Source organism: Canis lupus, chromosome 11, assembly GCF_048164855.1.
Source record: "Canis lupus baileyi chromosome 11, mCanLup2.hap1, whole genome shotgun sequence".
Lineage (NCBI taxonomy): Eukaryota > Metazoa > Chordata > Mammalia > Carnivora > Canidae > Canis > Canis lupus.
In genome coordinates, this window is record NC_132848.1 from 41,413,578 (window position 1) to 41,437,745 (window position 24,168).

The following is a 24,168-nucleotide window of genomic DNA, read 5'->3' on the forward strand; positions in this document are numbered from 1 at the left end:
AGAAATCTGGTTGCTCATGGGTACTATGGTCTGAGTTTTAGCAATTCGTGATTAGGCTAACACACGTTGGTGCAAAAGCATGACATACTGGTTAAACACTCTTTAAGAGGTCTGAGAAATAATTGTTTACACATGTAATCATTTTAAGTTGTTTGTTTTGTAGGTATTTGGTGTAGTTGACATGATAGAAACTTCTGACTTTTCAATGAGAGGGAATATGGAAAAAGAACGGTTTCATTAAGGCTGCAAAAATACACATGGTTGGAAGATTTCCATAGTTGAGATAACAAAAGGAATGCAAAGAACTTTCAAAATTGCAGATGAAAAAATCTTTAAGGTTTGTTGTGTCAGAATTGGGCACTTGGTGGGTTTTGTCAGGCACACGTGAGCCACAGTGTGTCATAGCATTTCAGCAAACTTTGATGGCTTTCTCATCCATAATGCACTTTCTAAGTGCTATCAATTAATAAAATATATGGCATCACAAACATTTGGTAAATATTTACCATAACTATTGAATTGTACTTACCTCAAGGTTTTTGTTTTGTTTTGTTTTGTTTCCTTTCACTTCTGAAAAAGCATGATATAGATTGCAGTGGAAGCTGGCAGCCACACAGATGTCGAAGTGTGAATTTTGGATGTTTGCAGGTTGTGAATATGTGGAATTTTGATCTTGAATGGGAATTTAACATTGCAACCTTACATGGTCAGAGAAATTTTGCAATAGCAACAATTTCACATTTGCATAAACAGCTTTATTATAGTTGGAGTAATATATAGGAAGAACACAAATTACTCTGACCAGAGTGAAACCTATAAAGCAATCACATTTGAATGAGGATTTTACTTAAAATCATAGACTCATCAACTTCAAAGTGCTTTTATCTTTCACAAGAGACAAATTAGCCTGTTATGAATAAAATCCCTTAATATCTGCATTTTCTGGTTGGCATATGTGTATTGCCTCAATGGAACTTTAAAATAAGACCACACATACCAAAAAAGTAAAGAGGAGGCGAAGAACCAAAACACTTGACGCAAAAAAATTCTATTTTTCACTCTAAATAGTAAAATAATTAAGTCTAAAGTGTTTATTTTAATTGAACTTGAAGCCTAAAATCCCTTTCAATTCTTGATTTCACTTTGAGGGTGCGGAGGGTACAGAAACAGCTAGAATCTTTTGAAATTTATCCTTCTCTTACCTTCTGTTGGTGTTGGCACCATCTTTCACTCTTGGTTGGTGGAGGTATGGTTTTGGTGGTGCAATTTTACAAGTATTTTGCTAAAATATTCAAGGAGTTGGGTAGCTACATTACACATGTAACAAATTACAAGGTGTTCTTTTTGATTAATCAGAATACCGTTTTAAGCCTAAGGTTCAAAACAATTTGTATATCACCATCAAGGTATGATATTCATTTGAAGAATTATGTAAGTTAGTTCAGCATTTTGGATGAATGTTGGATTAATTATTTGGCTCCTAGCTAATTTCATTCAGGCATGTCTTAGTGGCCTACACTCTGAAAATAAAAAGCAATTGAACTGCGAAATATAAACATGGTATTGCATGATATTGCTATTTTTATGGTAACTCTAAGTCAGTTTTATATAGCAAAACTCCGAACTTCAATTGAAGAAACCTTTATAGTTTTTAATACGTTTTAACTCAACTGGTTATTAACTCCGTCTCTTAAAAATATTAATTTGTAAATTTGAAGGGAATGAGACAAAATTGTGTAATCATTTGAAAACCGGTAAAGCCATTTGAAATGAAAGCACTCATCTACAGAATTTCATTTTTCGGGTCTCATTCAAATTGATGTTAACTTGTCAAAGCCATTCTATTTTTTATATATTTTACTCACTCTTAAAACACTGAACGGTGCTATGGTTCCTTAAATTCAGAAGTGGAGTGCTAATTCAGGAGACAAAGATGCAAAAATGTGAAAGTCTTTTGTATTTTAATCCTGACAAGTCAGTGGCTTGTGCAGATGTAAGGAGGAAAATCACATTTCCAGACTGGAGATCTTTTAAGGGAAAGGATGAGCAAGGATGAAGGGAATTCTGCTAATGCTTCTCCAAATACCAGCTGCAGAGTGGAGTACAGCTCGGCTGATTTTAGTTTTTATTATAAATTTGAAAACTGAAATTTGGTAGCAGAATCGAGCTGGGTGTTCACTTCTTTACACATTTGGATCTTTGCTCACAATCCTATGAAATAAATACAGATATTATCCCCATTTTACAGATAGATTGATGGAGGAAGAGGGCAGTTATGCAACTGCGAGGGGTGGTGCAGCTAGCAATTTGACCCCAGGCAGCCGGCCTCTAGAACACACACTACGTTATCTTGTCTTGCCTTATTGCAATCAGTATGACTGTATATTGCTTTGAGTCCTGAGCAAAGAGTTTGACAAGTAATTTTGAATATCATTAGTTTGTTGAGGATGACCTGACAACAGAAACAAGCAAAGAGAATGAATTTGAAATCACATGGGATCCCATTCCCAGGCGATGAAGATGACAAAGCTTTTGGAGAACAGAATTCAAGGTTTTCCAGTAAGTATGGACATACCTGCACCCACACACACACAGTTGCTGAGTCCTCAGCTTTCCTTGGGAGACAAGTATCCAGGGCTCAGCCAATCCTTATTGCTTCTCTTCCTGGGGACTTGCACAGTGAACAGCTCAAAAGTGAGTTCACATGTCATCTCTGCAAATGTCTGCCCTTGTGTGTGTACGCGAGTAGTGCTGACTTTTTCCTTCTTCAAATTGTTGCTGGTCCTTTGTCTTCTCTGCCTGCAGTGTCCTAATATATGTAACATTTTTCTCCCCATCAGCTGTTACAAGGCCATCAAATAACTTTTTTAGTTGCTCTAGAGGCTGGCCACTTACATCTTGGGGGGAAATTTTCTTATAGCAAGTATCCTGCATTTAATGCAGATTGTCTCAAACTACTCTTCAGAATTTGTGCATTCCCTCTCACTTTCTCTCTTTCTGTGGCACTTATTACGACTACTCACCAAATATTTCCAGTTTGCTGCCTTCTGGGTGCATTGTGGGATTGCACTCTCTGGCCTTCTTTGGATTGTGTGGGTTCATGTGTTTGATTGTAGCCAATGAGGTGATAGAATTGCTAGTTCAAGGCATTCTAGAACACTGTGGCTCACACGACTCTCAGGCACCTGTGTAATTTCAAATTTTCCAGTAGCTACATTAAAAAAGTAAAAGAAACAGGTGAAATGAATTTTCACAAGCTATTTTCTTTAGCCTAAGCTATTCAAAATAGATTCGACATGCAGTCAACCTAATGTTATTGAGATATTTTACATTCTTTTATTATTATTATTTCTACAATGCTTTTGAAATCAGGTGCATATTTTAGACTTAGAACCATCTCAATTTACACAGGCTCCTTTTCATGTTCTCAAAGCTGCATGTGGATAGTGGCTACTGTTTTGGACAGTGGCGCTCTATCCCTCTGCCACAGCGACCTGCCATATTTCAGATGGTGGCCCCTTCACCCCAAATCACAGAGTGAGGACATGTGGAGCAGAGCCCACAGGTGCTCCAGGAAGAACCTGAAATACAAGTGAGGATTAAGCATTTGTTATTATAAGCCACTTAAATCCTGAAGTGTTTGTAATATCACTGCGTAAACTAGCCATCCAGCCTGTTTCTTCTGTCCTCAAAATAGGATCAGACCCTTTATATTGTTTCTCACCTACTTTTGTATCTAGGTATCTTTCTACTTAGTATGCATTCATAGCCACCACAACATCTTTTCTCTTAGTTATATCATAATGCATTTCATGCACATACCACAGTATATTGAACTGGTTGTCCTATTTGCGCATTTAGAGTTGTTTGCAATTATACACTGTAACAAGCAATGCTGTCATCATCATCCTTATGGTTAAGACTTAGGGAACAATGATGATTTTTTTTTTTTAACACAAACTCCTAAAGTGAAGTAGCTGGGATAAAGGGCACAGCACTTTTTATAGTGTTTACTAATTAATGAAACAAGGCACAGGGTATTTTAACTTGAATTTCTTACTGCGGTTAAACACCTCTTTGTGAGTTGGACAATTGTATTTATTATTTTGCTAATTGCTTGCTCATATCAATTCTTTTTTCCTCTGGTTGTTCATTTTTTAAAATTGATTCATAATAATTCTGTTAATAATATTAACCTTTTGTTACCATAAATATTCTGTATGTTCCTCATTTGACATTTTTCTTCAATTTTGAGATTTTAAAAAATAGAAAAAAGACTTGAAATGTGTTTTTAAATATAATTTGTCTTTAAATCTGGTAATTGTTGTTCTTCAGAAACAAACTAAAAAAAGCATTACCAAACATTTAGTTAATCATTATTATCTGCCATCCTCTTACAAAGCCACATGTAAAATCCTCCTGGATCACAGAACAAGACATGCGTTATAAATACTAAATCTCTGAGTTGCCTATAAGTAAATAAATCCCCTCTCTAAATTGTGTATCTTTTTTCTACATGTAAAATATACAACATCTATTATTTCTACAATAATTTTAGATTAACTATACTGAGCGCATCTTCTAGTTTGTTAACGTCTAAATCACTTTTGACAAAATTCATATGAAAAAATGAGAATTGGTTATCCTTTCTCACTTTCCCATTTTGGTCCAATGACTCATCACAAACTCTTTCTAAAGGATTCTCTTGGTTCTAATCTGCTTGGTGGTCCCTGTTATCATTCCATGCTTACAATATCCGCCTGTTGTTCTTGGAAAAGTGTACTGTGAACTACAAGCTTATGCTATTTCTTAGCACTTGTATGTCATTCTTAACACACACAAGATGATTTGCATTCATTTGTAATCATTGTTCTTTGCAAAATACTGGTAAGAGGGTTATTACAATAACCGCCATTTTGCCCACAGGGAAAGTGAGACCCAGAAAGGTTAAGTGACTTACCCAAAGGCATACGGTGAATTGATGGCAGAGCCAGGATTGCAGGCAAGAATCCTTAGGGGTTGTCTGTTGTCAAGAACACTCAGCAACAGGGCCTCTTGGCTGTGTTTTCTTTCTTATTATTCCTTCACTACATGAACAATTCTTCTAGAACACAAGACAGGCTTATAATACAAGGTTGGAATGACAATATCCCTCATTCCGTTTTTGGAATTGGTCTTTCTCTTTTTAATGTATTATTTCAGCAACCTGGAAGTAGATGGGAAAGAAGAAATCATTCAAGCTTTTTGCATGGAACAACTGAGGGGCACCATTGAAGAATCCAGAACTGTATTTGGGCTTTTCCCGTAGGGGCTGGAAAATGCAGTCAAGCCAAAAAGATAACCACGCTCTTTCCTATATCACATATGTTTCAATAATAAGAGGTGAAGAAGAGATATTAGTAGTATCACAAATAAGTGCTGCCGTTTCAAAGGTCTTTTTTAATTGTCTCAATTGATGAACAACGTACAACGGAAAGCCGTAGGACTATTAATATCAACTTATCTCTCAAGTTTATTTTCCACTCAAGCTTTTTTTTTAACCCCTCCAGGTAAAAGCAACACTGTTAAACTGTTAAAACAACAGGTTGTTAATGGAAAAGGGCTTTTCAACTTCAGGTCTCAGGGAATAGAACCCTTTGAAATGTCTTGCTAAAGTGTTGACTTAGTATTGTTTTCAACATGAGACTTTGGGAACAGTTAGGGTATTCTTCACTTGGGTGTGCTTCTGAGGATCAGTATTGTATTCATAAAGAAAAACAGGTTGTAACTTAGAAATGAATATCTCCCATTCCCCCAAAGCCCCATTTCTAGTTGAAAGAAAATTTGTGTTTGTCTTATTCAGAATACTGCTTGTGACTAGTTTTTCCACACTTTGAACGATAAGCTTTTGGCTTCTTCTTTCTAGATAAATTATGAGAAAATGTGATTTTAATAGGAATCTTTGGAGAAAGCACCTGAAGAATGTAAACAAAATTGTTGTCCAATTTAATTTGGAGCTCTAATTTAGAACATGCATACACCTTGCTTTTTGCCTCCAAATGGTTTTTCAGTAACTCTCTGCTCTAAGAAGTTATCAATAATTACCAACCCTCAGGAAGCAAGCCACCTATTCCAAGGTAATCAGATTAAGAGGGAAACTCAATCCGATTTGCTTTAGAAGTAAGTTTTCTCTTTCAGACTTTCAGGGATAACACTTACATGCGTATTTATCAAATTCTGTGGTTCTGTATGAAGAATGTGAGGTCACATTGCTTCCTGGAGAGGCTACCTACGTTTTCTTCTTCCTTATGCCACGGTGCTCCTCCTATATCAGGAAAAAATAGATCAGCATAGCTGATTGGGGCTTGTGAAGTTCTTATGGGATGTGAGTTAGATCTTTGAAGGGAGAAGATAGGGGCTTGGGCAAGTGGGGAGGGACCCGAAGCGCTCAGTGTTGGGTTGAGTCCCTTCTCACTCGGGAGAGGGGTAGACTTGCAGAGTCATCACCTGCCCAGGACTCCACTGACCCTTTGTCCTCTCAAGGGTCATAGTCTCACCTCCAAAAGAATTGAGAAAAAGAGGGGAAACCCCCAACAACCACAGCATGTGTCAAGGTAATTTCGCAGGTAAATAGCTATCATGTCTAGCAATCAACCCTTTGGGCTCATTTGATTGAAACTTGTGAGGTTGGGGAGGTCATGATTGGTGGAGGATTTTGGCAGTCCCAGGCCTGCAACAGACAGAAACTCCTGAATCATCCTATTAAAACCAGATATCTGGCCACATTTGTTGATGTTAGTTTGACAAACATTTTTTTTTTTGATACAATTTTTTTCAAGTTAAAAGTTGACTTAATCCTGCTCATATAAGCTTCCCTCTCTCCCCCTACTAGCTCCCCTTCTTTTTCTCCCTCTGCTCCCTGGAAAGATAAAAAAACAAAAAACAAACCAAAAAAACAAAACAAAACAAAACAAAACAAAAAACACCTTATTCCATACTGATGCTAAATAAAAACCAGAAAGAGCAACCTTATGTCATTAACTTCTCTGGGACTGAACAAAAATTATTGCTCTTCTTGGAAAAATTGTTCTGGTTGAAAATAAAAGACACTTTGCATTACCGTACATCGTCTGGGACAAAAAAAAAAAAGTCCACACCTCCTGATTTTTTTTTTCATCTTGTCCTTATCCGATAAGATCGGTGTCAATATCTTTCAAAAAAAAAAAAAAAAAAGAAAAGAAAAAAGCGAAAAGAAAAGAAAAAGACAAGGCTTCGTGAGCAGCAGCAATCTGTCCTGCAGTCTGGGCTGCTCCTTCTCAGGGGTGGGGAGGGAGGGAGGGGGCTTTCGGGCCAGGCCGGCCCCGCCTGCAGCGCCCACCCCTTGGGTCCTGCTCGCCGCGCCCCCCGCCGGGTCACCCTGGCGCCCTGCCATTGTCCCTCCTGCCTGACCTCTGCTACTCCTGGGTTCCAACAAGGTGATCTGGAGGGAACGCCACCGGCCCCCCGGCGGGCTCCCGGACTCGCCTTTTCGCGCTCCCGGCGGCGGCTCTTTCCTCCCGGGACCACCTAGCGCTCGGCTTTGCGCGGCCAATTTATGGCGCTGTCAGGGGCTGGGGCGCCGGGCCTGACCCCGCCGGCAGCTCCGGGGCGCCCGATTGTTCCCTCATTAGGGCGGCCCGAGCGGCGGAAAGGCTGGCGGAACCTTTCCCACAATCGGCGACAATGTGCGGCCGCAGACGGGTCACTCTCGCGGGCGAGGAGAAATGGAGAGGATGTGCCTCGGAGTGGGCTCCCGGCCCCCCGCTTCCCACGGCCCCGCGGGCTGCACGGGCGCCGCCGGGGCTGGGGGCGCGCGGGGCGGGATGCCCGGGAGTGTGCTGCGGGGAAGCTGCGGGAACGCCTTCCAGGGAACTCGATCAAGGGTCACAGAGAACCAAAAGACAGTCGGTGAACCTGGGCACAGTGGGTCTTTGTGCGCGGGGGCCAGGACTGCCCAGATGTAAACAGAAGGCTGAACCCCGGCCTGCCAGGAGCCGGGCCGGTGGCCACGGGGAGGGAGGCAGGAGCAGGGCCGAGCGGGCAACCAGTCGCTAGGAGATGAGCTCTTGCAAGGGTTCCTTTGGCAAGAGGACACATCCGCTGTGTGCAGCAAGCCCCTCTCCAGCCTGGCCTCCTGAGCCGGTTGCTCTCTGTCCTCTTTGGTGTCGTCTGGTCTGTCCGGAGGGTGTGTGTTGCTGCTGCCCCTTCCCCAGTGAGGGTGTCTCCCAGGGAGGTGAGGGAGCCTCATCTCCAGACTGTCACACTGTCACTTGTCCTCCTGGCCAGCAAAGTGAGGGACGGAGCCCAAACACCCCTTCCCGCTCCCCCGCCCGCCCGCCCGCCTCTTTGGCCTGTTCCATTGAAAAGGCCTTCTCTAAAACTGCAAATAAAGAGCCCAGCTTCAGAGAAACCAGGCAAAGGCTCAAGGGGAAGGGACAAAGAGAACCATCTCTGTCCTCCCCTCTTAGATGTATACAAAAGGCTATGCTCAGATTCTTAGGTCTGTGAAATGCTATTTGAATTGAACACAATACCCGCCTCACAGGACATGCATGGAAAGCTATTTCAGGCAGCCATAACTTAGGGTGATTCTCTCTAGTTTATAAACATCATTAACTCATACTCTGAGATGATGCAAAAATAGTGAACATTTTGCTTTTGCACTTTTCAAAAAAGTGGATTCTGGAGCTAGAGCTCTGCCTCGGCCTCGGGAGGCACCGTATTTTTTAGCAGGTGATTCAACATTGCGCACCCGGAGGAAAGCTGACTGCAAGAAGTTTCAGGAATACTGTGCACAGAGTAGTTGTCACTTTAAAACTCTCCTCAGCACAGTGCTTTCAAACTGCAATTGTGTTCATGTCTTTAGTAGAATATAGAATTGAAAAGAAAGTTTACATTCCAAGATGCTATTTGTGTAAAATGTGTATTCAAGGATATCAATTGTCTGTATTGCAACGACGTTTAAAAATTCTAAGTCCTCCAGAATTTTAAATTACTCTTGCAGTAGAACTGAAGATATTTTCATGATTGCAAAATCATGGGAGTGAAACTTTTTAAAAAAAGATGAAGTCTCATCTCTGAAGTGCATCTTGTTCTATGATTTTTGTCTATGCTACCAAAGCTTTTTTGACCAGACAAAAGGGGCTCTAGGCTCTTGTTTTTAGTCTCATAACAAGAGCTGGGTGGAGGTGTTATCACAAAGCAATTTGTGTAGTTTATAAAATTCATTGCAAAGATTAATTTGATTGTGGCACTTTTCTTTTCTTTCTTTCTTCCTTTTTTTTAGCAGATGGCTTTCTGCTCACTGTTGAGCTTAAAATCAAATGTGTAAAGTTTTTCTTTAAAAAAAAAAGAGTGGTCTTAATTTGAGGCACGTTGTGTGTGTTCTTGCAGTTGGTGATGGTTGCTTTTTGGTGATGGGGGGGCGTGTTTCTTTTGAATTTCTAGTTTTCCCTAAGTCTGTTAAATTTCACTGTTCTTGTAGTTCCGAGCTAGTAAATCTGCACTTGATCTGGGCCCAAACATATTTTGATTGTAAATAAAAAGTCTTCTTTTATGAGGATGTTCACTTCGCAGCTTGAGCAGTGTAATTTTTATACAGGTCTCAGCAATCAATAAAAAAGCCACAGGAGGAATGATTTATCTTGTTGGTTACAGAGACTGTCACCGAGAGAAATTGTAAAAGATCAATTTACACAACCTGGTGTGAGAATGTTATTGATATAACACGGTTGATCAGTTTCTGGTTGTCTATGCACAGGCACCGCGGAGGGAGTATATCCTGCCAGGGGCCCGCTGGCCAAGGTCTTAATAGACTCGGCGCTTCCAAGAAATGGACCCAGAACCAATGGAGCTGAAGGTGGCCGGACCCGGGGCTCAGTGGCCGAGGGGACCAGGCATTGGCTGCGCTCCCATTACTTCGTTAAGCGGTGTCATGCTTCCTCCCCTGTCTCTGTCTCTGTCTCTCTTTTTAATTTTTTCCCTCCTACTGTGAGAACTGTTCACTTGGAGACTCCCTGTCTTAATTACAAAGAGCCCTTTTAACCATAGGTCACAGGACTTGGCTCTCTTGACGGGAAATAAGGAAACAAGCTACCTTCCTGGAAAAAAAAAATCAAACTTCCACTTCTCAAATTAGTTAAATGAAGCTTATCAACGGTTGGGAGTTGAGACTTTGACAGTTGGCTAATTGCAGTTGGTACATTAACTATGTTTTAACCAGAGCTGTTGGGGATGTAAGTAAATAAAAAAATAAAGCCCAGGCTCTTCCAGGGGGAAGGCAAAGTGCCGAAGCAATGAGGAAAAAAATGTTAAAGGGTTTAATCTCAGTCTTTCTGGCTGTAAGTATCATAATACGGAATGGAGTCCAGGCCTTTAACATTTTAATTAAATAGATTCACAAGCATTAACATTTTTAAAAATGACTTTGAGATCACTTTCAATCTGAGGAAGTTCCCTCTCTCTCTCTCTCTCTCTCTTTCTCTCTTTTGATTCTACCTTCAAAATATCCTCTGCCTGTATAGTTTAGTATGAAATATGCTATGGAAGATCTCCCTAGCAAATATCTGGTTCCTCGTCTGTGTACACCAGTCTCAAATACAGAACGTTTTCAAATGAAGATAAATCTTAGTGGAATTGGTTTATTTTCTGATCTGCAATTCTTTAACATTATTACAGAAGATGGAATATCAGTTACGGTGAGGTATAGAACGGCAGCAAGAAACGTCCACTCCAGTGACTTCCTTATGGAAGGGCTATTATAAGGCCAACAGAGAGCAAGCAACCTAGATTTAGGAAAATATAATGGTGTTTCTGTGTACTTAATTTATCATTTGTACTCACACGTAGTGTCAGAGTGGTATTTATAATGTGGCCCGAGTTACAGGAGTATAAAAGAATGAGAAGTCTAAGAAGACATATTATTACATTCTTCCAGCTTAGATTTTAGCTATAATTTTAGTAATGTTCTTTCATGCTGTTTTGTCTTCTAACAGATTCCACAGTTCCTTATGTCTCTCTGGATGTGTGTATGTGTATATATATATGTTTATACATATATACATATATATTTATTGAATATCTGAAGTCTGCTTTTGGTTTTTTTTTTGGCATTTTTGCAACACACACACACACTTACATCTTTCACTTGGAAAGTGGATGAATCTCATGCTTTCCAAACACCTATTTAAAAGGTAAGAATCAACCAGTTCTTTGCATTCTATTAGATCAAATTTTAATTGCTGAACGTCCAATTAGTATTTACTTGCTTTTGTTTACAGAAGAGTGAGTAAATGTGATTTTGCTTTCATATTCCTGTATATTAAAATTCCTTAATAGCTCTCATTGTCTTTTCATTAGCTAAAATTCATCCTCACATCTCTTACCACATTCATTATAAACTGAACACAAACAAAAGGCTGCTCACAAAATCTGCCTTCCCTTCACCCACCCCCCGGCCCCCCCGCCGCCAAGCTCCTTCACGGGTGTGTAGATATTCCTATCTTGATATCAATGATGCCTGTAATCTGGCATCAGACAACTTTGCTGCTTCTTCCCTCTTCAGGGCTATAAATGAATCAGTGCGCATATTACGTAGCTGGTGAGGATGCGCCAACTTTACAGTGAGAGCACTGATCCTCTCTAGATCAGAAAAATAGCTCCTCGGTATCTTCACATCTGGAGAGGACATGCTTGCTCACATCTTCAACCCATGTCTTTTGTTTTCTTTCGTTTTGTTTTAATGCAGTTTCTGTTCCTGCCAAGCTTCTGATGGCCGCAGGCCCCGCAAAGGTCTGGTACTGACTGTTCTCTGCCCTAGCCCTCCTCCCACTTCCACCCTCCTAACCAGATCAACCCCTCCCCGGCAGGATCCCGCAGATCCAAGTTAAAATGCAATTTCCTGCTTTTGATAAGTAGACACTATCCAGCCAGAACAAAACAGAACACTCTGATACAATTGTCTCATGGCCAAGGGGGAAGGCAACTCCCACCCTTCAAGTCTCCCCTCGTTTAAGCCAAGCAGGAAATGCAATTTCTGATCTTTATTCCTGCATTTTTCACCAGACTCTCCAGAAACATATTGACAAGGTCTGCACATGCAAATCATTTGGGGAACTGGGGCTGAGATCTCAGTCAGGGGAAAGTTGCGGACACCCTTACCCACCCTTTTAATTCGAATATTAGTGGATATTTCCAATCCTGAATAGGCAAATGATCAGAAGAGCCCGAGTTCAACAGTTCCAAAATGTATATTCATACCAGACATAGTTGTCTACCGGAGTGTGCCTTATCTTGGGAGGGTGTCAAACTATCTAGAAATATGGCCCAACTTTTACCAAATGACTTTCTATAGCAGCTATCCAGCTGCATTATCTCTCCTGAAGACTATCCGTTCTTATTCAATAATCATTAATATTATTTGGTCCCCCTGCTTTTCCTGGAGTAAAGGACTTACAGTTATGAATAAAGTCTCCTAGCACATACAGTAGGACAAGTGGGAGAGAACTCAGTAATTAATCAACTACATATTTTTTCTACATGCAAAGCACTTTGGGCACCCCCAAAGGAGTTACAGAAGAATGTGAGGTAGAGTCTTATCTGAATGAGCCTATCAGTTGGTGGGCAAGAAATTGTATTCAATGACAAAGAGTAAATATGAAATTGGATTGAACTGACAAGGTGTCTTCCAGGGGAATGTGACATCAATAAAGTTTGGATTTATTAGGAGAGCTTTCCAAGATAGAAATGATTTGGTTTGAAGGCATAAAGAATAAAGGAGAGTGGAGGTGGAGAAAGAACATAAGAGATGGTGTGGAGGCAGGAATGAGTCCAGCCTGGTCTGGAGTCTGTATTATGATGGAGACCATTAGACAGAGTCCGTATTATCTATGGTAGTGACAGTAAGCAGGTTAGGAAGACAAGAAGCCAGGGTATGAAGAGTCTTGATAGATAGATCAGACACTTGATAAATTTACAGTAATTTAGTAAACGAGCTTAGATTTGAGGTGGTATAATGTGAATCAGTGAGTGCTTCTGTGTAGTAGCATGACTTAATGAAAGATAGCCTTTTGAGATATTGCTTAGATATTGGTGGGCTTGGTGTCTGCTGGTATGTGTGTGTGGTGGTTGAGGGGGTGCCTGGGACAGAAGAGACAACTGCAAGATAATCTGCAGTCATCCAAGAGAGAGGTGATGAGAACCTGAACCTGGGGGGTTCAGGAAAAGAAAGGGATGGTTTTGGATACATCAGAGAGAAAAAAGCCTACACCTACCAGACAGTCAGTACAGAATTGATGATAGAATGATGTCATTGGACTAACATTGAAGGTAATGAATAAATCCAAGATGGAACCAGAAAGGGGGACCAGGATCATGGTCTTTCTGCTGGCAGGAATAGGCTTCCTGATTTGCTTAGGGAAGAAATACATGGCTTGGGGTATATATAGGGAAAAAAAATGAAAACCATTTCAAATAAAACACCCAATGGGAAGTTAGACGAGGCACTGGTTGAAGGAGTAGGTCCACATGTGCCGTCATGAGGATTGTCTATGAATCCATAGATCTAACAAGTCACAAATGGAGGCTTCATCTACATGCTTGAAGAGCAATGGGATACCTTTCACCACACACTTTGCAGATTACAGTAGAATAGAATAGCATACAAATACAGTAGAATAGAAATAGCATACAAATATAATGTATGTCATTTAAGAGAAGTCAAATAAAATCACTTTAGATGGAACTATGTGCTCTCTTGTTATATTTTTGAAAGTAAAGAACGCATTCTATTCTGGCTTTTTGTGTGTGTGATAAAACATAAAGATGTGTGTGTGGAGAAACATGAAACATGCAACCTCTCTTCCCGCTAAACAAAGTGCCATATGAATGGAAGCTCTCCACACTGAACTCATGTTTCACAACCAGGAGTTTGTGAACACAGAAAAAAAATCTTTTGAGGGAAAAGGAGTTGTTGAGTGAGTGATTGATGTAATAAAAGCAGGACTCAGGGTCAAATGATCAGGCAACAAATTTCAAGCATGTAACTGGGCACCAGGGCGCTCATCAAAGGCTGGTTTGTTTAGGAGAGCCATGAAGGTTTTTCTTAAATAGTACCTTTAATCTGATCTTTGCCAGAATTAGCTGTAGAAAATAGAAAAAAAAATAAATTACTTATGGAGTAAGCATTTGAATAGCGATGAATTTAATTGTTGATAGTGTTATTGATAGTATTTCATATTATGAAATTATTTTCTGATCACATAAAGGGTATTTTAATTTCAACTCAAATCAACACCACGTAAGATAGACCTAAGTGATGTTGGTTGAACATAATAACTGAGACATATGAACAAACTAGTTATAAAATTTCACTTTGAAACCATTTAAAAAACAAATGCATTGAGTTAGAAGTGCCAGTATCCTCTTTCCCAGAAGGCTTGATCTGACCTTGGGTAACAGAACGTCCAGACATTTGTGAATTAATACGAAGGAAATGAAGGTTATGATAGGCATGCCCTAATGAACATAGGTACAAGAATGAAGAGAAAAAAAGGAAGGAGAAGTATATTTGTGATAAATGCTCAGGGCTCCTTGAAAACTTTGACACTAGAGATGAGGATATCCAACCTGCTGAAATTAACTGGAAGGATGTTCCTATGACTAAACCTACAGCTCATTTTAAGTGCGAGCAAACTAGGTCACGTGAATATCCTAAAAATCTTTGTAATCAAAAACAACATTACGTGAAACCAAAGAACACTGATGTCCCTGAAGAGAAACAAATACATTTGAGTCATCAGTTTGGTAGAATAAACTCTTCCTGCATAATAAGAATTTTTAGTAAATTGAGAACAGATGAAAGTGTCCCAAACTTAAGGAGGACTTGTTAAACCCAAGCCCAAGGACTTACAGAGACATCTTTAGAGTCAAGAAGAAGACCAGAAGCCCTCTCACATGGCTGGATCTAGACAAGGCGACATGACCAGTCTAACACAAAAGAGAATATGAAACAGAATAAGTAGCAAAAATATTAAACAGGGCTTATTGTTTTGGACATGCTTTTTTAAATTGGTTTGAACAGAAAGATCTGCTCACGTTTGATTTCTTGATTTTTATCATGAGATTTTGATGAACAGTGGCACTGTGCGTTTTTTACCATGCCAAAACCTACATAACACAATTTAGAATTTTAGCCATGTTTATATGCACAGTCCACATTGTTGTGTAACCATCATCCCCATTCAACTCTAGAACCACAAACCATCTTCCCAAACTGAAACTCTGTCCCTGTTAAACATTAACCTCCCCAACCTCACACCTCAGCCCCTCGTAGCCACCACTCTCCCTTTTGGCTCTATGAATTTGACTATTCTATGTACATCATATGCATAGAATCATACACTATTTGTCCCTTTGTGTCTGATTTCTTTTACTTCACATAATGTCTTAATGTCAGAGTGTCTTCAAGGTCCATTCATGTGGTAGCACGTGTCAGAATTTCTTTCCTTTTTAAGGCTGAATAATATTCCACTATAAGTATAGACCACATATTGTTTCATCATTCATCTGTTGACAGGACAGTTAGGTTGCTTCCACCTTTTGGCTCTTGTCCATAATGTTAATAAGAAGATGAATGTATTGAGTCTTTGCTTTCAATTCCTTTGGGCATATACCAAGAAGTGGAATTGCTGATTTTATGGTAATTTTGTTTAATATTTTTGAGGAAACATCATAGTATTTCTCACAGTGGCTGCACCCTTTATGTTGCACAAAGCTTCTTATTTCTCCACATGCTCACCAATACTTATTTTCTGACTTTCTGGTGTTTTTTTTTTTGTTTTGTTTTGTTTTTGTTTTTGTTTTTTTCTTGGGTAATCACCATCTTAATCAGTGTGGGCACTGGTCCTTCAGAATCCGCCTTTCCATGTGAATTGGGACACACATCATTTAGTTTTAGCCAATTGGTTCCTAAAGATAAAAATCTAAATATATGTATGCTGAGGAAGCATTCATCCCAGATGATAAAGACAAAGCATGATTCTTTTCTTTTTGAGGGACTGGGATGCAATCATGCAACCATTATGTTTTCATGTAATAGTGCACGGAGGAAGGAGCTGATGGGCAGGGTTGTCCATTGCCTTGAAGGCATTGATGCACTAGAGTCTTACGGTCTTACTGAGTACCAGAGCTTCTTGGAGTACCTCTTTTAAATCCAGGGATATGAGGATATTTATTTTTGTGGATGGCCCCATTTTCTGGCACTCGTTAGACTCTCCTTGGACACTGAGATATGTGCTCACCCTGATTTCTTCAGCTATTTCTCTTCCTTTTGACTCCCAAATCTTCCACCTCTTTATAATCACTGGAGAAATAAGAAAGTTACTTCTTATTTACATGTATTTTTTCTTTGCATCATTCCATATGGATTCCAAATACTCTTTCTGTCAGGCGGCTTCAAAGTCAAGCTGAGGGATGAGCTCTTTGTTGAAGGCCAGTGCATTTCGATCATCTATTGGGCAAAAAAAGGGTAAATTAGGTTCCTAAAAAGAACCTAAAGAACATAATAGAGATCAGATACGATCCTTTGCCTTCCCAAGCCCACAGTATAATAAAATAATGTCCAAACACCATTGCAGCTGTGCTTGGTGTACGTGGGTTGTAGAAACAATTTCAATGCACCTTCTTAAAACGTAGCATTTATAAAGAACTCATAAAAATCCACTTACTTGCGCAATGTAATTTGAGCACATGTCTTACATAAATACGACAATAGAGATGAATTCTTTACTTTCATTTTTTCATTATAGAGAGGAGTTGCGCTTTCAAATATGTATTAATGATATCGATAATAATGTTGTAAGATGTAAATCCTTTGCATTAGTTGCACATTTTTTTCAATGTGGAAAGCCACGTCAGAGAGCATTCACTAAGAGATGCTGGATCGCAAAAGAAAAATAGCTAATAAAATTATTTGTTAAATAAGTGTATTTGAACAAAAAATGTTGCAGTTAGAAATCACTTTACGTAGTCTCTTGCTATTTTTTCTATAAAACAGAATTGCTCTAAAGACGGCCAACAAGAGCTACAGTACTTATCTAAAAAGGAATGTCTTACGTTAGTAGGAAATGCTGATTCTCTTTTCCTTTATTTTAACAGCACAAGCATTGAAGCCTTCTTTCCAGAGAAAAGGGAGAAAGGGAGAATTTGGAGATGGGAGGCAGGCAGAAGGGGCTACCAAAAAAAAAAAAACCATCTTTCACTTCCAATAGGTCTTCATGTTTAAAATCTCTGAAGTTTTCTTGTGTGTTATGAAAAGCAACAAATTTATCTTTTTCCATTTTCCCAAAGGAGGCTGACCCAAATCCAACAGCAGCAGTTGAAAAATTTCTCTAAGCTTTATCAAATGGCCCCTACAGAGCCCAGCTTAAAATTAAAAGCTCCCCCTACCAGAGGGAATATATGTGACTTTAATAACTGAAATGTGTTTTTACTTTCTATTACAGAGGTCAAAAGGTTTCTAAACAAACCAAATTTATCAATTATTTAGAGCTGATTTCTTCTGAAGTGGTATTTCTAAGATATTATTTGGTGGATAAATTCAATGTTCTAGAGCCAACAGCAGCATTTTATTCATAACAAATTCCCCCTAAACTGAATTTGCTGGGGCAACTTAATTTCCACTATCGTGTTTGCACTGTAGAAATATCAACTGAAGTGTTATAGTGCCTAACTAGTAGGCTTTTCAAAGAAAAATTCTATATAAGCATGCTTATTCAGCACCCCTCCCCTGGCTTTCTGTTTATTGCTTAAGAAATGAACTGCCTTTTCTATCTACTGGGATTTAAAAAAATTTTTTTTAAGTTCCTGAAACATTCTTCAAAACCACAGAGACACCTTTAAAGTTAAAAACAATGTCTTAAACTATATTGTCATCCTAGCCAGCAGAGAAAAATGAGATTGTTGTCAAGGTTTTGATTAGGGAGATTTTTTTTTTAAATGAAAGAGACCCAGGTTTAGCGTGCCCCCACATGCGTGCCCACAAACACACACATGTGTGTGTGCACTTCGAATAGGTCAGGGTCTCTTCCCCAAAATTCTTCTGGAATCTTGATGGACTACTTGGTTAGGGCTCTATGTTAGAGAATTCAATAACAGTTTATAGAGCAACTGCTCTTGATTCTTAACACAGTGCATAGCCCATGTAAATATTATGTTTATTATATACTAACTAAACATATATTGGGTTTCTGCCTAAAGTCTGCCATTTGGTGTATGCAGAAAACATTATAGAACAGTTCATAAATTCATTTGAAGCTGTGTTAAATGAAAGCAGCCATCCAGAAGCTGAAATTTTTTCATCTTTAAAATAGCAGGGCTTCCCGGCTCGAAAGCAGGAGGTTTATTTATGCTGGTGAATGCAACACACCAAAGTAATCAAGGAGCCATGCTGCAGATTCTGTTTTAATGAAAGCAAATTTCGTTAAGACGAAAAACCCTTATCAATAAGGGCTTTTTATCTTATTGCTTTATTATTATTATCATCATTATTATTATTATTTTGGTAAATTCAAAAAAAATGGGGGAAGAAAGCTTTTCCCTTTCTGATACCTATTAGCCTGTTCAAGATGGAAATAACAGCAATTAGGTTTTCCAGATATCCACTGATAAAGATAAATGGAAATGAAGGTGGAAAAAAGAAATGTGAGCATAGGCAAGCCATTCTACGTCTCGGAGAACTGAGTGGCTGGGGGAGGAGGGTTTGGTCAGAGGCTAGACCGTTTTCATTTCTGAATGCCTGGCTGACATCCAACCACAGCCCAAAAAGACCCCCAAAGGCTAATTTCCACGCCCGTGTGGGCATGGTCTGCGGGGGTGAGTTGGTGGTCTCAGGTCACATACCAGGAGGGATGGAACGAATGGGTACCGACGTGAAGACCAACTGAAGAGTTTTTGACTCTCACGTGTACCCTTCATTCCTGGAACTGGTTCATGGTAGGTTTGGCTGAATTAAACTCCAAACATAACATTTGGGATTTTCACGAGTTCACTGAGTTGACAATTTCAGCCCTGCAGAAACAGAGGACCAGTGTTCTAGGTCACTGCTGCCATTTTTTTTTTTTTAATCACCACTTCCAAGTGTGTATTAAAGTGCCTTTGATTACAAGCAAAGCTTGGAAACTAACACTGCGCAAAAAAAGGAATCAGGTAGTCTTGGTAAAAATCTTTGTGAAGTCCAAAGGTTGAGGATGTTATTATCAAATCAAATAACCAAGATTTTCTCTTTTTTTTTGCCCCAAGAGAGCGAGGATTTTTGTCTGTTTTGTTGGTGGACATATTTTAAGCATCTGAAACAGTGGCTGGCCTATAGTATGTGCTCAGCAAAGATCTGTTGACTGAAGGCACCAATCATTTGTTTGAAACAGTGATTTTTCAACCTCAAAGCTATGAGCATTCCAATTATTCAATTGCACTAGAAATTTAAGGCTTCTGGTTTAATGTTTTAAAGTAGTTGAGCCTCTTCTTGCCCCTAAAAGGAAACTTGGCCCAATGAAGGCATATCCTATTTTGACCCTGCCTATATAAAATATTCTCTCAGAGGAGCAGGTTCTGTCAGTCGCTGGAGTATCAGGTCGATATTTGATATGTTCTCTCTTGTGGAGAATCAAGTGGTAACAAGAAGACTTCTCTTCTTTCTGACTGTGAACATTTTGGGAATTGATATTTGCAACTGCTCAGATACTCAACTTGGATTCCTAGGCTGGTGCTTCTTTATGAGGTTATAGCAACCATGTTCACAAAAATATCACCACAACTCAGAGAGAGTTGAGAATTTGTACTTCCTTCCCACACATCATTTGAATGCTTTGGTTAGAATAAAAATTTATCCTGAACACTGTAGACTTCAGGTTGCTGATGAGGTAGTTAGGGAGTGAAGAATGCACCCTCTCAAACCCAGAAGGAGTGGCCAGGGACTTGATCCTGAAGGTCTCAAAATATCATGTGAACTTACCCAATCTGAGGGCTTGCAGTGCCTCTCCTATCCAGATGCTTGCTTTTGAGATATGAACAAAGAGCATGAATGCAGTGATTTTTAAAAAATCCTCAACTGTTCTTGCATGGGTGATCATCATGTGTGGGGTAGGGGCCGAGTCAGTGCTTGGCGATCTCAGTAGAAGAACCAGATGTCTGGTCTGCCTTTTCTGCTGCATAGCAGGAGATGGAAATCCCAGACAAGGACAACTAGGGGCAAGAGGAACCCACCTTGGCTCCTGAAACTGCCAGGAAGGCTCTCCTGCACAGCCTGGGACTGGCGGAGAGGCAGAAGAGGAAATTGCAGCTGCCAGGTATGATTCTGCCCCGAAATCCAAAGTTGGTTCTGAGGAAAGGGGGACCAGAGGAGTTTTGATTATTGCTCCCGGCTCAGACCGTAGCAGGTTCAGGTGCCTCCCATGAGCGCTGGCACCTCTGATGTAAATCCCCCAGGTGTGCCCGCTTCCATACCCCACACATGATCTCCTGGAGAATCACCAGCCATCCTCTGGTAGGAACCTCAAACAGAAGTAGAACCTGAAGCTGGAGGCTTTCCTAAGTTCTTGCCGGTTGTCCACTTAGTTCCCATGTTTAGTGTTGATTCTAGGTAAGGAGAGGATGGAGCCCACAAGACTTTGGCTAAACCATGTCATTTTCCGAGCTGGAAAGCTGTGCAAGTGCATACGATCATTTTCAAGGAATGTGATGGTAATAGGACATGGCACTACATGAAGACAAAATTGAGATATCAGCTTTTGGAAAATGATGCTAATTATTTTTATTATTACTGTTAATGCAATTTTCCACTTAAAAGAACAGTTTTCCCAAGCAGCGGGGGAAAAAGTCAATAATTTGTAGCCAATTGGGCTTTAAAAATCATCTTTAGTTTTCTAATCAATAAATAATTAGCCAATTAGTATACTTGTGTCCCAGCATGAATAACGGATACTCCTTTGCCCATCCCCCACCTCACAACCTGCCAGGACAAATATATTGTCACACCTATATATATAAAGAGGTTCACAAAAACATATAGAACCTGTGAATGTGTAAGGCATTGACAGGACAGCTTCTGACAATGTGAATTCTTCATTCCTATTTTTGTTCTCAGACCCAGTTTACCAATCTAGGCTCCAATATTTATAACATAGGAAGACACTACCTTGAATGTAGGTCTTATGCCTAATTCCTACCAGCTTGGAAAAGTGGCTCAGTGAGTGTGTTAGTGTAGTTGGATTCAGTTTTCTATTGATAAATATTTTACCCGGTTGTCATGATTATCTTAACATGGAGACAAGTAGATACTAGATTAATCCAAGTGTTTTTAGAGACAAGCTGATAAATTATAGAGAGAAGTGTTGATTTTATTTGCGACACAGAACTAGCAAGCCATTCCGTTTTCTAAAACTTAGTAGAAACAATAAGCACTTGTTTTCCCACATAAACGTGAGACACTCTATGTTTTACGCATTCCTTAAAAAGAATGGCAGAAGTTCTGGAATAGTGTAAATTTATCTTTTGTTATTCCAATTAGAGAACAAAACATCCCAGTGTGAATGCAATGGAGTGATTGTTTGGGTCCCCACCTGACCCCCCAAAGGAAAAAAATTATACATTGAAACTTAATCCTCAACTTAATCCTCAATGTGATGGTATCTGGAGGTGGGGCTTTTGAGGGGTAATTAGCTCATCAGGGATTAGTGCCCCTATAAGAAGACAGGGACGAGAGATGACCTCTCCTTTCCTACTCTGTGACGATCCAATACGAAGAAAGATGTCTGCAAACAGGAACTGAATCTGTCGCCGCCTTGGTTTTGGATTCTTCCAGCTTCCAGAACTGTGAGAAGTACTTTTGTTGTTTAGGCCACCCTGTCTGTGGTAGTTTGCTGCAGCAGCCCAAGCCAACTAAGACAGGGAATAACCCTGCTATGTAGAAATCCTGGAGGTCGCTCTCATTTCGGTCACTCAAAAAGGAGCGAATTCTCTTTATTGCATTTTATTTGGAAAATGGTCTGTTATGGATCATCATCTTCTTGTTTACTGTCCAGTCCTGAGTACCCAGTAGGTGTCAGGTGCTTGAAACCTCGGTGTGGGTGGTAAAGTGTTCACTACCTGCTTCAGCTGCCAGCTTCCCTGCCCCTGACTCACCAACTTCCAAGAAAGAGCGTCTATTTGTGGATTATATGGCAAAATGCAATTTTTGCAGCAGGTGAGGCCACTGCAAGTTTAATTTCAGACCCATGGATGTCCTTCTGTCTGGTGCTCTGTTCTTTCTCTCCTGCTGGCTGCAGTAGGGGAATCAGGCTGCTTATCTACCTTTCTCTTCTAACAACTCTGCTTCCCTCCATTACACACACACACACACACACACACACCACAGATAGAGAAAGAGAAAAGGGGGAACCTGGTTTAACTTCCTCCTTCCCTCTAGTGTATCCATTACTCTACTTGGAGGCAGGTTAGACAGATTGGTTTGGGCCTGTCACTGCTGTGGCCTCACAGGAGGAGAAGGGTTATCTAATTTTACTTCCTGCTACCACTAGAACATATCCCTCAGGGACTTGGTGTAGAAGGACTGCTGCATTTTGGGCAGGGGTTCTAGCGTTCTGGAGGCTCTTGGACTAGTACTCGTACTTGGCTCATTGTAGCTTTCATCGGACTCTTTTCTTTTTTTTTTAAGATTTTATTTATCTATTATGAGAAACAGAGAGAGAGAGAGAGAGAGAGAGGCAGAGACACAGGAAGAGGGAGAAGCAGGCTCCATACAGGGATCCCGACGCGGGATCCGATCCTGGGACCCCAGGATCATGCCCTGGGCCGAAGGCAGGCGCCAAGCCACTGAGCCACCCAGGGATCCCTCATTGGATTCTTTATCTTCATTATCAATTAATAGCCCTGAAAGGTGTTAATGTCACCATTTGACTGGCGAAGAAACTGAGGTTTGAAGCTCACTCAAGGTCCTCTAGATGGCGAAATAGGAAATAAATTAGTAAACAAAACCCAAAATAGAACTCCAGGATTTACTAATGCTATAAAGATAAGACACGCCAAGGCAGAGTCAGTGATAGGGATGGGGCTATTTAGTTTGGATTGTTGGGGAAGGCTTAGAACACATAAAGGATCATTCTGGCTTGCAGTTGAATGAGTCCTGTGTTGGGGTCATGTCAGACAGAACTTTCAGCTGGGGAGTTCGGTCAGGGAATATTTCTAAAGAGTTTGATTCACTCACTGTATAACCTATGAATGTATAACCTATGGTTTCCATTTGAAAACTTTCTCTCCCCATGCACATTTATAGTCTTGTGAATTAAAAATTCAGTCCATGTTTTCATGGACTAAATAAATTTTAAAAATCATTTTCTTTCGGCAAGACATAAATTTTCAAGGTATTATAGCTTTGTGTCAAAGGCCAATGTCAAATGTAACAGAAGCAAGTGAAAGCTCAAGTACTTACGATTTATGGAAATGCTTAGTGATGGAATGGGTCCAAGAGCTGTTTTGACATACTTTGCACGTTTGTACACACGGTTGCTAGCTCATCTGGTGCATTTGTGCAAATTAGGAAAACGTCTCCCTTTCTTCATGATAGATCCAGCCCCATGTCCAACCACATGGCTTGGTGCCCCAAGAGTGCGCTGTTATTTCAACTCACCCATCTCAGCTCTACCAGGCGCCCTTGGGCGGGACGTGGTGTTCATGACTTTACGACAGTCCCTGACCTGTTAGGCAATAGTAATAATTGCCGGTGTTCTTAAGGCCCATCAATGCAATTGCACAAATGCCATCTTATTAATTCCCCAAATTGGTTGGGGTGATGAATGAGGCAAAGATGTTTATTCTCACTTTATCGTTATGAGATCAACGTACAGAGAAGTTAAGTGACTTCCTCAAAGCCACACTGATCCTAGCTGACTCTGATTAGTGGAGGTAACTGACCTTTGGCCTTATTCCTTCAGATTTATTGAGCATCATCCAAGCCAGAGACACCCATCCATTCATTCATTTAGTCATTAGTCATTCAAGATTGCAAGTTCGTCGGAGAAGGGCTCTGCCTCATTTATCTGTGTGTTCTGCAAACCCATCATAGTATTTGACACATAATAAGTATGCAATGAATGTTTG

The 24,168-nt window shown here is 40.1% G+C and overlaps 2 long non-coding RNA genes across 3 annotated transcripts; one reads left to right on the plus strand and one right to left on the minus strand.

Annotated features, from left to right (window-relative positions):
- Positions 1–733: 733 nt before the first annotated feature.
- On the minus strand, positions 734–8,288 carry LOC140643055 (uncharacterized). Of its 2 annotated transcripts, none has more exons than XR_012039464.1 (4): positions 7,504–8,288; positions 6,199–6,304; positions 4,961–5,206; positions 734–3,211 (listed from the first exon to the last, which is right to left on the minus strand). It is a non-coding gene; the product is annotated as an uncharacterized lncRNA (long non-coding RNA). The 2 variants fall into 2 exon arrangements; XR_012039465.1 differs by having other exon boundaries at positions 7,429–8,288.
- LOC140643056 (uncharacterized) lies at positions 6,317–11,095 on the plus strand. Its single transcript, XR_012039466.1, has 2 exons — positions 6,317–6,605; positions 9,779–11,095. It is a non-coding gene; the product is annotated as an uncharacterized lncRNA (long non-coding RNA).
- Positions 11,096–24,168: the final 13,073 nt, after the last annotated feature.